The sequence below is a fragment of the Pan troglodytes genome, chromosome 5 (assembly GCF_028858775.2).
Source record: "Pan troglodytes isolate AG18354 chromosome 5, NHGRI_mPanTro3-v2.0_pri, whole genome shotgun sequence".
NCBI classification, from domain to species: Eukaryota; Metazoa; Chordata; class Mammalia; order Primates; family Hominidae; genus Pan; species Pan troglodytes.
The window spans coordinates 34,843,847-34,856,712 of NC_072403.2; the positions used below are offsets into that span (position 1 = coordinate 34,843,847).

At 42.1% G+C, this 12,866-nt stretch overlaps 1 non-coding gene across 1 annotated transcript; it reads right to left on the reverse strand.

The window, feature by feature from the left end:
• Window positions 1-10,450: 10,450 nt before the first annotated feature.
• Window positions 10,451-10,556, reverse strand: TRNAL-CAA (transfer RNA leucine (anticodon CAA)). Its single transcript has 2 exons — window positions 10,519-10,556; window positions 10,451-10,495 (listed from the first exon to the last, which is right to left on the reverse strand). It is a non-coding gene; the product is annotated as a tRNA-Leu (tRNA).
• Window positions 10,557-12,866: the final 2,310 nt, after the last annotated feature.

Genomic DNA, 12,866 nt, shown 5'->3' on the forward strand with positions numbered 1-12,866 from the left:
TGGTGATCCTGGGTTTTAACCAGAATAGGGGACATACCACTACCCACTTATTGAACATATTCTAAATAAGTTTTCTTATCCTAAAATATTTTATATTCCAATATTGGAATCGCCTGAGTCCAGGGTGGTCAAGGCTGCAGTGAGCTATGATTGTGCTACTGCACTCCAGCCTGAGTGACAGAGTGAGACCCTGTATAAAAAGGAAGGAAGGAAGGAAGGAAGGAAAAGAAAAAAAATTATAGAAAATAGATTGTCGGTTGCCTGCAGGTTGGGGGAGGCTGAGAGATGGGGAGTGACTGCTAAGGAGTATTTTTTTTTACCTTGAGGTGATAAAAATGTTCTAACACTGATGGTGATAATGTTTGCACAACTCTGAATATTCTAAAAGTGATTGAATTGAATTGAATGGTGTGTAAATTATATCTCAATAAAGCTGGTAAAAATTTAGTGATTCAATAAAATCCTTTATTTGGGCAATGTACGGTATTCTGTCAGTTGAGACAAAAGTTAACATTCGAATTTAGATTTAGATTTTATATCTTCAGCTTCTTCTATCTAGAAAGAAAAGGCATTCACTAGTAATTATTAGGATGATTGTTCATTGTTATGTACAGATAACCGCAGTGACTTATCTGATAGTCTTTTAACAGACAGGAGTACTAGTGTAGTTACTTTGTTTTTATGTAACTAGGTAGGTCTTATGTAATGTCTTATTTGTCTGAATGAAAGATTATTGTGTCTTTAGCAGAGGAAAAGAGATAATCTCTCCGCACTGAAGATTATTTTAATGAGTAGTATAAGTAATGATATACACAAAATGGGAAATTATCTTGGCCTTAATGAACCATGTATTCTACATATAGAATATAGAATACATGGCTTCTGTAAATAAAAGTTTCCAGTATTGGAATATAAAAAAATTTAGGATAAGAAAACTTATTTAGAATACATTCGATAAGTGGGTAGTGGTATGTCCCCTATTCTGCTTAAAACCCAGGATCACCACTTTGGGAGGCTGAGGTGGGCGAATCACTCGAGGTCAGGAGTTCGAGACCAGCCTCGTCAACATGGTGAAACCCTGTCTCTACTAAAAAATATAAAAATTAGCCAGGTGTGGTGGTGCACGCTTGTAGTCCCAGCTACTCGGGAGTCTGAGGCAGGAGAATCCTTTGAACCTGCGAGGCAGTGGTTGCAGTGAGCCAAGACAGCACCATTGCACTTTAGCCTGGGTGATACAGCGTGACTCTGTCTCAAGAAAGAAAGAGAGAGAGAAAGAGAGAAAGAGAGACAGAAGGAAGAAAGGAGAGAAGGAAGGGAGGGAAAGAGAGAGAGAAAGAAGGAAGAAAGGAAGGAAAGAAGGAAGGAAGGAAGGAAAGAAACGCAATTTAATTCAGTTCAACTGCAGTTGAGCATTTGTGGGGGTGGGGGCGGGGTTGGGGTGAGGGGTTGGAGACAAGCCCAGGCTGGTCTTGAACTCCTCGCCTCATGTGATCCTCCCTCCTCAGCCTCACCCAAGTGCTGGGATTATAGGTGTAAACCACCGTGCCCAGCAGGACAGTCAAGAAAATTGAAACTGGAAAGTACCTTGGCCTTTTACCCCAAATCTACACAATTTTACACAGTGGCAGTGCTTTTTCCTCTAACGCTATAATAGAATTCTGCAGGAGAATTCTTTCAGGGAGTTCACCTTTTGTTTTATTAGAGAGCTAAGTAACCTTGGGAGGTTGGGCTGACTTTGGAAGCTTCTGGAAATAAATGGGGGTTTAACAGATATTAACTTCATCCCGCCTTACAGATAAATGCCATTTTACTTTGAAAAGCAGTAGGTGGGGGTAGGGGGCGAGAAATAGGAAATTCCATCAGTTTGGTGAAAGCTTTTAGAGGATAATGTACTCTGTTCCATGAAAGAATCAGAAATGTGAGCAATGCAGGGAGAAGTAAGGTAAATCCAGACAAGCAGGATGGATTCCAGATGAGAAACCATATCTTCCATAGTGAATTTTGAAATGAATTTAAAATCTCCTATTATATAATCTGCAGTTTACTTTGTTTTCTTGTTGGAGAAAGTGGTTTTTGGAGTCCAAGTATGCAGAGGGCACCTAGGATTCCAGAGTTAATGGGACTGAAGAGAAAAAAGCGTAACCTGACCCAGATTCTGCTGCTCACCGCTCCAAAGCCAAATACTAGAGGGGAGGTTTGGTGGGAGGAAAAGCTGCTTTTAAACCGAAAGCCAGCAAACTGAGAAGATGGAACACTAGTGTTCTAAAGTACCACCTTAAAATTTAAAATTTACCATACGGTTTTTGTGTTTTTGTTTTTTTGTTTTTTGTTTTTTCCTGTGACAGAGTCTCACTCTGTTGCCCAGGCTGGAGTGCAGTGGTGCAATCTTGGCTCACTGCAACCTCCACCTCCCGGGTTCAAGTGATTTTCCTGCCTCAGCCTCCTGAGTAGCTGGGATTACAGGCATCTGCCACCACACTCAGCTAATTTTTGTGTTTTTAGTAGAGACAGGGTTTCACCATGTTGGCCAGGCTGGTCTCGAACTCCTGACCTCAAGTGATCCACCTGCCTCGGCCTCCCAAAGTGCTGGGATTACAGGCGTGAGCCACCACTCCGGACCTACCATAGGGTTTTATTTATTTGTTTATTTATTTATTTATTTATTTATTTATTTTTTGAGACGGAGTCTCACTCTGTTGCCCAGGCTGGAGTGCAGCGGGCAATGTCGGCTCACTGCAAGCTCCGCCTCCCAGGTTTAGGCGATTCTTCTACCTCAGCCTCCCGAGTAGCTGGGACTACAAGCGCCCACCACCACACCCGGCTAATTTTTTGTATTTTTTAATATTTTTAGTAGAGACGGGGTTTCACTGTGTTAGCCAAGATGGTCTCAATCTCCTGACCTCGTGATCCGCCCGCCTCGGCCTCCCAAAGTGCTGGGATTATAGGCGTGAGCCACCACCCCCGGCCAACCATTTTAAAATTGACATTTGTTATGGGAGGCATGCGGGAGTGGCACAGGGTGCAGGGTCTGTGTTTCTTGTTCCCATGGCTGTCTTGGACAGTTGCCTGTCCAGAAGCCTGCTTGGCTTTATCTTGACTTTGGCCAGATGGTGAGGATAATTGTTCAAGACTCTTGCCAAGTGGGAGGATTCTGCAATGTGGGCTAAAATGCCCGGTTTAAGCTTCTGGGGATTCTTAAACTGGAGCATAATTAGATAAGCGTGCATTGCCGAAGGGTAGGGTCTAGAGAGGGAAAGAATGGAGAGGTGAGAGGGGAGAAAGGAAGAAAAAGAAAGTGAGTGATTTTTAAAACTGAGGTGTCTGGTTATAAGAGGAGAGAGAATGAGGAGAATGAGGAAGCAAAGGGAAAAACAAAAAGGTTTCACAGAAAACATTACAACCGTCATTAATTTTGAGGCTAACACTTCAAACCTCCCTATTCATTTACCCTCTTTTCTCTCCTTTTCTTTCTTGTCATCATTACCTTGAAGTTAATGAAAATAAGAATAAGGGAGGAGACCACCCCTCATATTGTCTTATGCCCAACTTCTGCCTCCAAAGAAAGAAGTAAAAACTAAAAGGCAGAAATGGAATCCACAGGCAGACAGCCCAGCACCGTGCCCTGGGCCTGGTAGTTAAAAATCAACCCCTTACCTAACTGCTGGTGTTATCTATAGATTTCAGACGTTGTATGAAAAAGCATCGTGAAAATCCCTGTCCTGTTCTGTTTCGTTCTGATTACCAGTGCATGCAGCCCCCAGTCACGTACCCACTGCTTGCTCCATCGATCACGACCCTCTCACGCGGACCCCCTTAGAGTTGTAAGCCCTTAAAAGGGACAGGAATTGCTCACCTGGGGAGCTCGGTTTTTGGAGACATGAGTCCGCTGATGCTCCCTGCTGAATAAAGCCCTTTCCTTCTACAACTCAGCGTCTGAGGGGTTCTTGTCTGCGGCTCGTCCTGCTACAAGAACACATGAAAAACTTACATAAAAGCACTTGTATATAACAATGTAAATGTCATAGAATTTCTCAATAAATGACCATTACTATTTCAAACAAAAAAAGAACACTGATTGGCCAAAAAATTAGTTCATGTTGGAGGGTGCTTGCTGAGATGTAGTGAGATTGATGTCTACAGTCTCTACTTTTTAACAGATTTGTCAGAAGATATAACGACAACAAATTCAGTTAAAAATCTAACTGGCTTTTATTTGAGATTCATGAATGAGGCATGAATCCATTATACAAAAGAGAATGAAGGTTCCTACTGGGCAGTAGCAGAATAGTAGGTTTTGTAAGGTGGGAAAGGAAGCAGAACAATAGTGGGGGATAGCTGATTCGTGAACGTCAGGTTGCTTTTCTTGTTATGTTAAAGAAAAAATTATTCAATGATACTTGATGCTAAAGTACAGTAGGGAAGACTGTGTTCAGGGCCATTGCAATAGGTATAGAGACCGCTGTAATGGGGTCTTGCAGTGTGGAGAGAGATTAGGCTTGTTAAACGAAAATTATAAGAGGCCATTGTTTTGGACTGAACTCCTGTGCTAGGCCCCAGTACACCAGACCAAACCAAAATAGAATCACTCGTGCTAAATGCCACATAATCAAACTTTAAGGAAGCAGATAGATGAATGTTTCCTGACAACAGGAGATGCCAGTCAACCTGAATTAGGTTAACAAGAAAGTCCCCTCTCCTTTAACCCTTACAAAAAAAGGAACTTGAAGTAACCTGATGTTAACCAACCAGCATTTTCCCCCTGTATTGTTCTGTTTCCTTGTTCCCACCTTACAAAATCCATTGTTCTGCTATTGTCCAGTGGGAGTTTTCATTCTATTTTGTAGAATGGAGGCTGACCTAATGCATGAATCATAAATAAAAGACAGTTAGATCTGTAACTCAATTTGCTTTAATTTTTTCTGTTGACAGGCTCTACTCCAAACATAGCATGGGCAAGTGGAAATGTATAGCCAGGGATCAGGGTGGGAGTCAGTGGATGGAAAATTACTAAGAGGAAACATCAGGGATAAGCGGAATTCTGGCTAAACCAACCTAACAGGTTTCTTGCTGAAGACCCGCCAGGGTGATCAGACATCACCTGGGCAATGGTGGAGGATGAGTAACCTCATCAGATATGAGGATGATCAGATATCAAGGATGATGGGTTCTTGCTAAACTGATTTAGCAGGGTTCTTTGCTAAATGGATTTTACAAGGCAGTGCACAGATGGGTCTAGGAGAAGGTTCAGGAGCCTGACTAAAGTTTGGCCAAGCAAAGAATTTTTATCAGTTAAAACAGAGGGGACTTCTTTGTTAATCTGACTCAGGTTGACTGGAATCTCCTCTTTTCGGGAAAACCTGGTCTGTTTGGGGGATCTGTTTCCCTAAAGCGACAGTTTCATTTTATGGCATTTAGCATGAGTGACTCTATTTTGGTTTGGTCTGTTGTAATGGGGCATAGTGCAGGAGGTCAATCCAAAACAAGAGCTTCTCATAATTTTTGTTTAAAAAATTCAACTCTAAAACCCAATTCTGGCCAGGCCCGGTGGCTCACGCCTGTAATCCCAGCACTTTGGGAGGCTGAGGCGGGCGGATCACCTGAGGTCAGGAGTTTCAGACCAGCCTGACCAACATGGAGAAACCCCCATCTCTACTAAAAATACAAAATTAGCCGGGTGTGGTGGCACATGCCTATAATCCCAGCTACTCAGGAGGCTGAGGCAGGAGAATTGCTTGAACCAGGGAGGCAGAGGTTGCGGTGAGCCGAGATCATGCCATTGCACTCTAGCCTGGGCAACAAGAGCAAAACTCCGTCTCGAAACAACAACAACAGCAAAAAACAATTCTATGAAATTGTATTAGCTGAATAGTGGAAGGATGTGTTCAGTTTTGAAGGTAATAATCGCATCAATGTCTTATGTGAATTCTGTCAGAAAAAAGTATAAATAATTTTCAAATAGGGAAAAAAGATTCCTGAGTACCTTGGCAGGGGCAGTTTTCATTGATTTTGTGTTATCTTACAACTCTTCAAATTATAGAAAATTGAGAATAGTCCAAATGATTTTCATCCATAGAAATACAAATGAACTATGTTCAGTGGAATACCATTGATCATTGCTCTGAATATTGACACGTTTTTAAAAATTTATTGGGTTGGGCACGGTGGCTCGCATAATTCCAGCACTTTGGGAGGTTAAGGCCGGCGGATCACTTGAGGCCAGGAGACCCCATCTCTATAACAAAATGTAAACATTAGCCAGAAGTGGTGGTGCATGTCCCAGCTAATGGGAAAGCTGAGGTGGGAGAATCGCTTGAGCCCCGGAGGTGGAGGCTGCAGTGAGCCATGATCACATTACTGCATTCCAGTCTAGATGACAGAGGGAGAAACTGTTTCAAAAAAAAAAAAAAAAATTAATTTTTGTTAAAAAATAGTTACAGAGTTTTACAAAACTACTCTTTAAGAGGAACTTTATCTTTCCCATTTTACTCACAGATGCCTCTTGGAATTATCGAGAAGATACTTCAGCACTTTTTCCCAACTATCCTTTGCTTTTTCCCTATAGGAAGAGGAATGATTAATCTGAGTAAGTGTTAATAAGAGTTTTTACCTTCTTTGGCTCACATTTCTCTTTTGGGTGGCATTAATGTTGTCGATGGAAAGAGTCAAACTCTGTAAAATATTTGAAGAGATTTATTCTGAGCCAAATGTGAATGAACAATGGCCTGTGACACAGCCCTCAGGAAATCCTGAGAACATGTGCCCAAGATGTTTTGGCTACAACTTGGCTTTATACATTTTAAGGAGACATGAGACATCAATCAATACATATAAGATATACGTTGGGTTGGTCTAGAAATGCAGAACTGAAAGTAGGGGTGCTTCCAAGTCATAGGCAGATTAAAAGATTTTCTAACTGGCAATTGGTTATTATCAACAGAAAGTAATGGGATAAAGGGTTGTGAAGACCAAGCTTTTATCATGCAGATGAAACCTCCAGGTAGCAGGCTTCAGAGAAAATATAAAACTTTTCTCATTAGACTTAAAGAGTTTGTTGTTTTTGTTTTTTGTTTTTGTTTTTTTTTTTGAGACAGAGTCATGCTCTATCGCCCAAGTTGGAATTCAGGATGATCCCAGCTCACTGCGACCTCCGCCTCCCGGGTTCAAGCGATTCTCATGACTCAGCCTCCCGAATAGCTGGGATTACAGGCATGTGCAACCATGCCCAAATAATTTTTATTTATTTATTTTTGTATTTTTAGTAGAGACAGCGTTTCACCACGTTGCCCAGGCTGATCTCAAACACCTGCATGCCAACAATCCTCCCACATGGGCCTACCGAATTGGTGGGATTACAGGCATAAGCCACTACACCCAGCCTAAAATTAACCTTTTAAAATCTAATATAACAGTCTCAGAAAAGTCATTTATGGCAGCATCCTTGCTTTTTTTTCCTCTAGAAATTAACAGGAGAAACAGCTGCTATCTCCTCCTCCTCATACAATCTTCCTTTTTCCAACTCACGTGGTTCTCCAAAAGGAACTGTCATTTTTTTTAGAGTCATCAAAGGTACACTTACCTGCTCATCTGAAAAAATCCTCATTAGGGCAGCAGCTGTACATGAACATGTTATATTATGCCATATATTATTTATTTATTTATTTTGAGACAGAGTCTCTCTCTTGTCACCCAGGCTAGAGTGCAATGGCACAATCTCGGCTCACTGCAACCTCTGCCTCCCGGACTCAAGTGATTCTCCTGCCTCAGCCTCCCAAGTAGCTGGGATTACAGGCGCCCACCAACATGCCCAGCTAATTTTTGTATTTTTAGTAGAGACAGGGTTTCACCATGTTGGCCAGGCTGGTCTCCAACTCCTGACCTCAGGTGATCCACTCACCTTCGCTTCCCAAAGTACTGGGATTACAGACATGAGCCACCGCGCCTAGCCAACTTTTATATATTTAATAATAACAATAGAAATCTTATGACAATTAGTTTCATTTCCCTAAGCTTTTAAATTCCATTTCATAGCTCACCTTCCCACAGTTAATTTAAGTATGGCAGGAATCTGGGACAGTTTGGAAGTACTGTACCTAAAACTATTTGGTTCAGGGGCAGGCGCAGTGGCTCACGTCTGTAATCCCAGCAATTTGGGAGGCCGAGGCAGGTGGATCACCTAAGGTGAAATGGTGAAACCCTCTCTCTACTAAAAATACACAAAAATTAGCCGAGCACAGTGGCGCATGCTTGTAGTCCCAGCTACTCGGGAGGCTGAGGCGGGAGAATCGCTTGAACCCAGGAGGTGGAGGTTGCAGTGAGCTGAGATCATGCCATTGCACTCCAGCCTGGGTGACAAGAGCGAAACTCAACTCAAAAACAAAAAACTATTTGGTTCAAGCCATCTGAATTCAGAATGTTGCTTCCCAAATGGAACAACTGGATTTTGTCCACGATGAATGTCTCCTGAGAATTCTATTGTCGGATAAAGCAGCTTTCTTTCCTTCTGTCCAGTCTCATATTTTATGAGGATAAAATCAATAATCAATGTGTTAATCTGTCTAGGAGCTGAAAAAAATAAAAATAATTTTAAAATTGAAATTAAAATCTCTTCATCAAATAAACAGTTATGAGTGATCATAATGACAGAGAAATATATGGTTATGCAGACACAAGTCTTCAATAGCTGGTATTAGACATTTAGATCTAGAATTTACATTCTTCTCCTGAAAGATAAGGAAATCTTGTAATGCGGAAATAAGTTGAAAAGAAAACGAAAGAAAAAAAATTTTTTTAAGGAAATCTTGGAATTTGGTGTTCCTGAGGCAGAGCCAAAGTCATTTAACTAGAATATAAAACTCCACAAGGGCAGAAAACAAATTTTTTTATCTTTAATTTTATATTTTTACTGCTATATCCTCTGGGCTGCATCTCCTGGCATATAGTAATCACTCATTAAATTACGATAATTGAAAGCATTCTAAATGTTGAGTTTAAAAAAAAGAAGTGGTTATATCCATGCTATACAATGATTTGCAATATTTCTTTTTCTTTTTCTTTTCTAAGTTGGAGTGCAGTGGCGTGATGTCGGCTCACTGCAACCTTCGCCTCCCGGGTTCAAGCGATTCCCCTGCGTCAGCCTCCCGAGTAGCTGGGATTATAGGCGTGCACCACCACACCCGACTAATTTTTAGTAGAGGATAGGGTTTCACCATGTTGGCCAGGCTGGTCTCGAACTCCTGAGCTCAGGTGATCCACCAGCCTCGGCCTCCCAAAGTGCTGGGATTACAGGCCTGAGCCACTGCACCCGGCCAGCAATATTTCTTCTGTAAAAGAAAAGAATAAGTGTTCCACATGGAAAGAACCCAAGATATATTAAGTGAAAAATGTCATAGCATGACTATATTTCTGTTAAAAAAAAAAAAACAAAATGTTATATATATATGCGAATGCAGAGAAAAAAGAAATGTAAAAAATACAATAAATTTTTCACGGTGATTACATTTGCGAGAGGAACGTACAGCTTTCATATTTCATTCAATGGTTAAAATGGTACTCAATTTTGACTGACAAAACGGTAATGATCAGATGCCAAAACGAGTGTGAATGTGCATAATTTACGAAAGACATTTTTGAGAACTGGTTACATGAGTTTTGAAAATAGGAGAGCAGAGGACCTGTGTAAGACTTTTAAAGAGACTGCACTGTCACGAGCCACAGGGTTGTGAGATTGGTAGGAAAGTGCTACAGGAAGTATCTAGGGGAGGGCTTGGATCTGAGACACAGAGTGTGAGCCTGGTCGAGAAGCGGGAAAAGAACCCGCCCAGAGCCCCTTCTCTCCATTCCCTCAGCGAGGCAGGAAGCTATCTGGGTTCCGAATCCCGCGACATCAGGATTATCTCGCATTGCAGCACAGAGACCAATCGCTAGTAATCTCTGCCTTTAATTAGGCGTTTTTTGGCCCAAATCTCGCGGCTTCGTAAAAATATCGCGATGCTTCCGCTTTTAATGTTTTTAGTTTGGACAAGACCTTTGAGATAAATTTAAAAGCCAATTCTTTTTTTTTTTTTTTTTTTTTGAGACGGAGTGTCGCTCTGTCCCCAGGCTGGAGTGCAGTGGCGCGATCTTGGCTCACTGCACCCTCCGCCTCCCGGGTTCACGCCATTCTCCTGCCTCATTCCCGAGTAGCTGGGACTACAGGCGCCCGCCACCACGCCCAGCTATTTTTTTTGTATTTTTAGTAGAGACGAGGTTTCACCGTGTTAGCCAGAATGGTCTCGATCTCCTGACCTTGTGATCCACCCGTCTCGGCCTCCCAAAGTGCTAGGATTACAGGCGTGAGCCACCGCGCCCGGTACCTAAAAGCCGATTCTTAAAAATATACGTTGGTAATTGTTTATGCCTACTGCTGAGATCAGGATATCTCTAAAGTAAGGAGAGGAAAAAGAAAAGAATGTGTCAGAAGTGGGATTCGAACCCACGCCTCCATTGGAGACCAGAATCCCCACCGCGGAGGAAGGTTAGCTTGAGTCTGGCGCCTTAGACCACTCGGCCATCCTGACACGCTGCGTAACAGCTCTGATTTTTGCACTAAAATAGAGATCAACGAGCAATGATTCTGTGTCGTGCACGCACGCAGAAACGCGATGGCGTCAGGGTTGCTTGGTAACAGAAGGGCAGAAAGCCACTTGTGGATTGAAAAAGCAAAAGGGTTCGCAGGACTAGAAAATGTTTCTGCATAAAACTGGATCAAGTCTCTTACGGGCCTTATAACTGTTATCGCCATCTCGAAAAACGTCTGCGGTTTTTTTTTTTTTTTTTTTTTTTTTTTTTTTTTTTTTTTTGCTCCCAGCCTGCCCACATTTCAGGAAGGAAAGAAGATCTTTTGCTTCTTCGGTCGCTGGGTCGGCTCTCCAGTGTCTGATGTTTACTGAAATCTTGATCGTGGTTAGCCTCCCCCAGGACTTCATTGTTTGGAAGATGGTGAGGAACAAAACAAAACCCTAACAAAACACCCCGGTTCTATAGGAAGGTCCCCTTTTAGCCCCTCTATTTTGGTTCCATTTGTCACTGCCTTGCCACTCGTCGAAGTTTGTCTTGGGCTCTAAAAGTGGTAGCCGGGAACGGCTGGGAAGGTCTCCACAGGGACCACCACATGGGCAAGGCTGGTGTCCGCGCCGAGGGATCGGCCATCCCAGGTCCGGGGAAACTCCGGGAGCGACGCGCTCGCCCGCGGCCTTCCTTGTCGCTCTCGGATGTTCCCGATTAATGGGCTCCAAGTGACCACTGCCAGGTCGGGGAACACAGCGGCAGTTTTTAAGGGGAGTGCACCACATCGCCTGACCCACTTTTCTGTTTCTCAGCCTTCGCCAAGCAATCTGAGCTCCAGGCCGGGAAGCCCCAAGGTCACAAATTTTAATGGAGCCCTGAAACTAAACAGAAATCATCCCTCCCACTAGAACAAGAGCCCCTAGAGGCCAGCGACACCGCTAAAATAACATATGTGGACCAATGCCGTCCAGGTAACAGTGCCTGGCAAACACGGTAGAGGTTCAATAAATATATTTTAACTCAACCGTCTTAACTCTTGTATTTGGGGCTGTGAGGTTCAGATAGAGGAAATATAAAGTTGGATATTTTAATTAGATTTTGTCCTAATAGCTTACTTTTTGTATTTGTTAATATAAAAAAAAATTTCTTTTCTTTTTTGTAAGGCAAAGTTAGGTCTCTTTTCTGCATGGAGAAATAACTGAGTTTCAGTAGGCTCTATCTTAATTTCCACAGACTTCCTTGGTTTCATATCCTATTTTTGATAGAGAGAAAATTAGTAGTGAGAACTACAGTGAACACTGGTTCCCCAGTCTCCCTCCAATACATGAGATTTGTATATTTTCTTTCGATTGGAAGGAAATTGTCCAGGAAGTGATTCCCAACATGGCAACTGTAATCTTACCCTAACTATAATTATTTTTTTCTAATTGCAAAGTACACACAAATTGTAGAACATACAAACATGTCAAAAATTAAAATCATCCATAATCTCACTAGTCAGAGGTAACTATTAACATTTTTATATATTTAGTCTTTCATATGGCATACATTTTTTCCAAAAATGGTCATGTGTAGTAAATAATTTGCTAACTTGCTTTCTAAATGAATATATTATGAATATATACTTGCTAAGTACTATATTTTGTATAAATCTTAATTCCTGCACATATTCCATATCAAAGTGGTATTCTTGAAAACTGGATTATTTCTAATTTTTTATTTTCATCAGCAATGCTGTAAAAACTATCCTTACATAAATATTTTCAAACATCCATGATTATTTCCATAAATTTCTAAAAGTGAAACCATTACATCAATTTTTTTTTTTTTTTTTTTTGAGACGGAGTCTCGCTCTGTCACTCAGGGTGGAGTGCAGTAGCACGACTTGGCTCACTGCAACTTCCACCTCCCGGGTTCACACCATTCTCTTGCCTCAGCCTCCCGAGTAGCTGGGACTGTAGGCGCCCGTCACGACGCCCGGCTAATTTTTGTATTTTTAGTAGAGACGGGGTTTCATTATGTTGGTCAGGCTGGTCTCGAACTCCTGACCTCTTAATCCGCCCGCCTCAGCCTCCCAAAGTGCTGGGATTACAGGCGTGAGCCACCGCGCCCGGCCTACATCAATGTTTATCCAGTTTTTGTTTGTTTGTTTGTTTTGGAGTTTTGCTCTGTTGCCCAGGCTGGAGTGCAGTGGCGTGATCTTAGCTCACAGCAACCTATCTCCCAGGTTCAAGTGATTCTCGTCTCAGCCTCCCGAGTAGCTGGAACTACACGCATGAGCCATCACACTCAGCTAATTTTTTTTGTATTTTTAGTAGAAA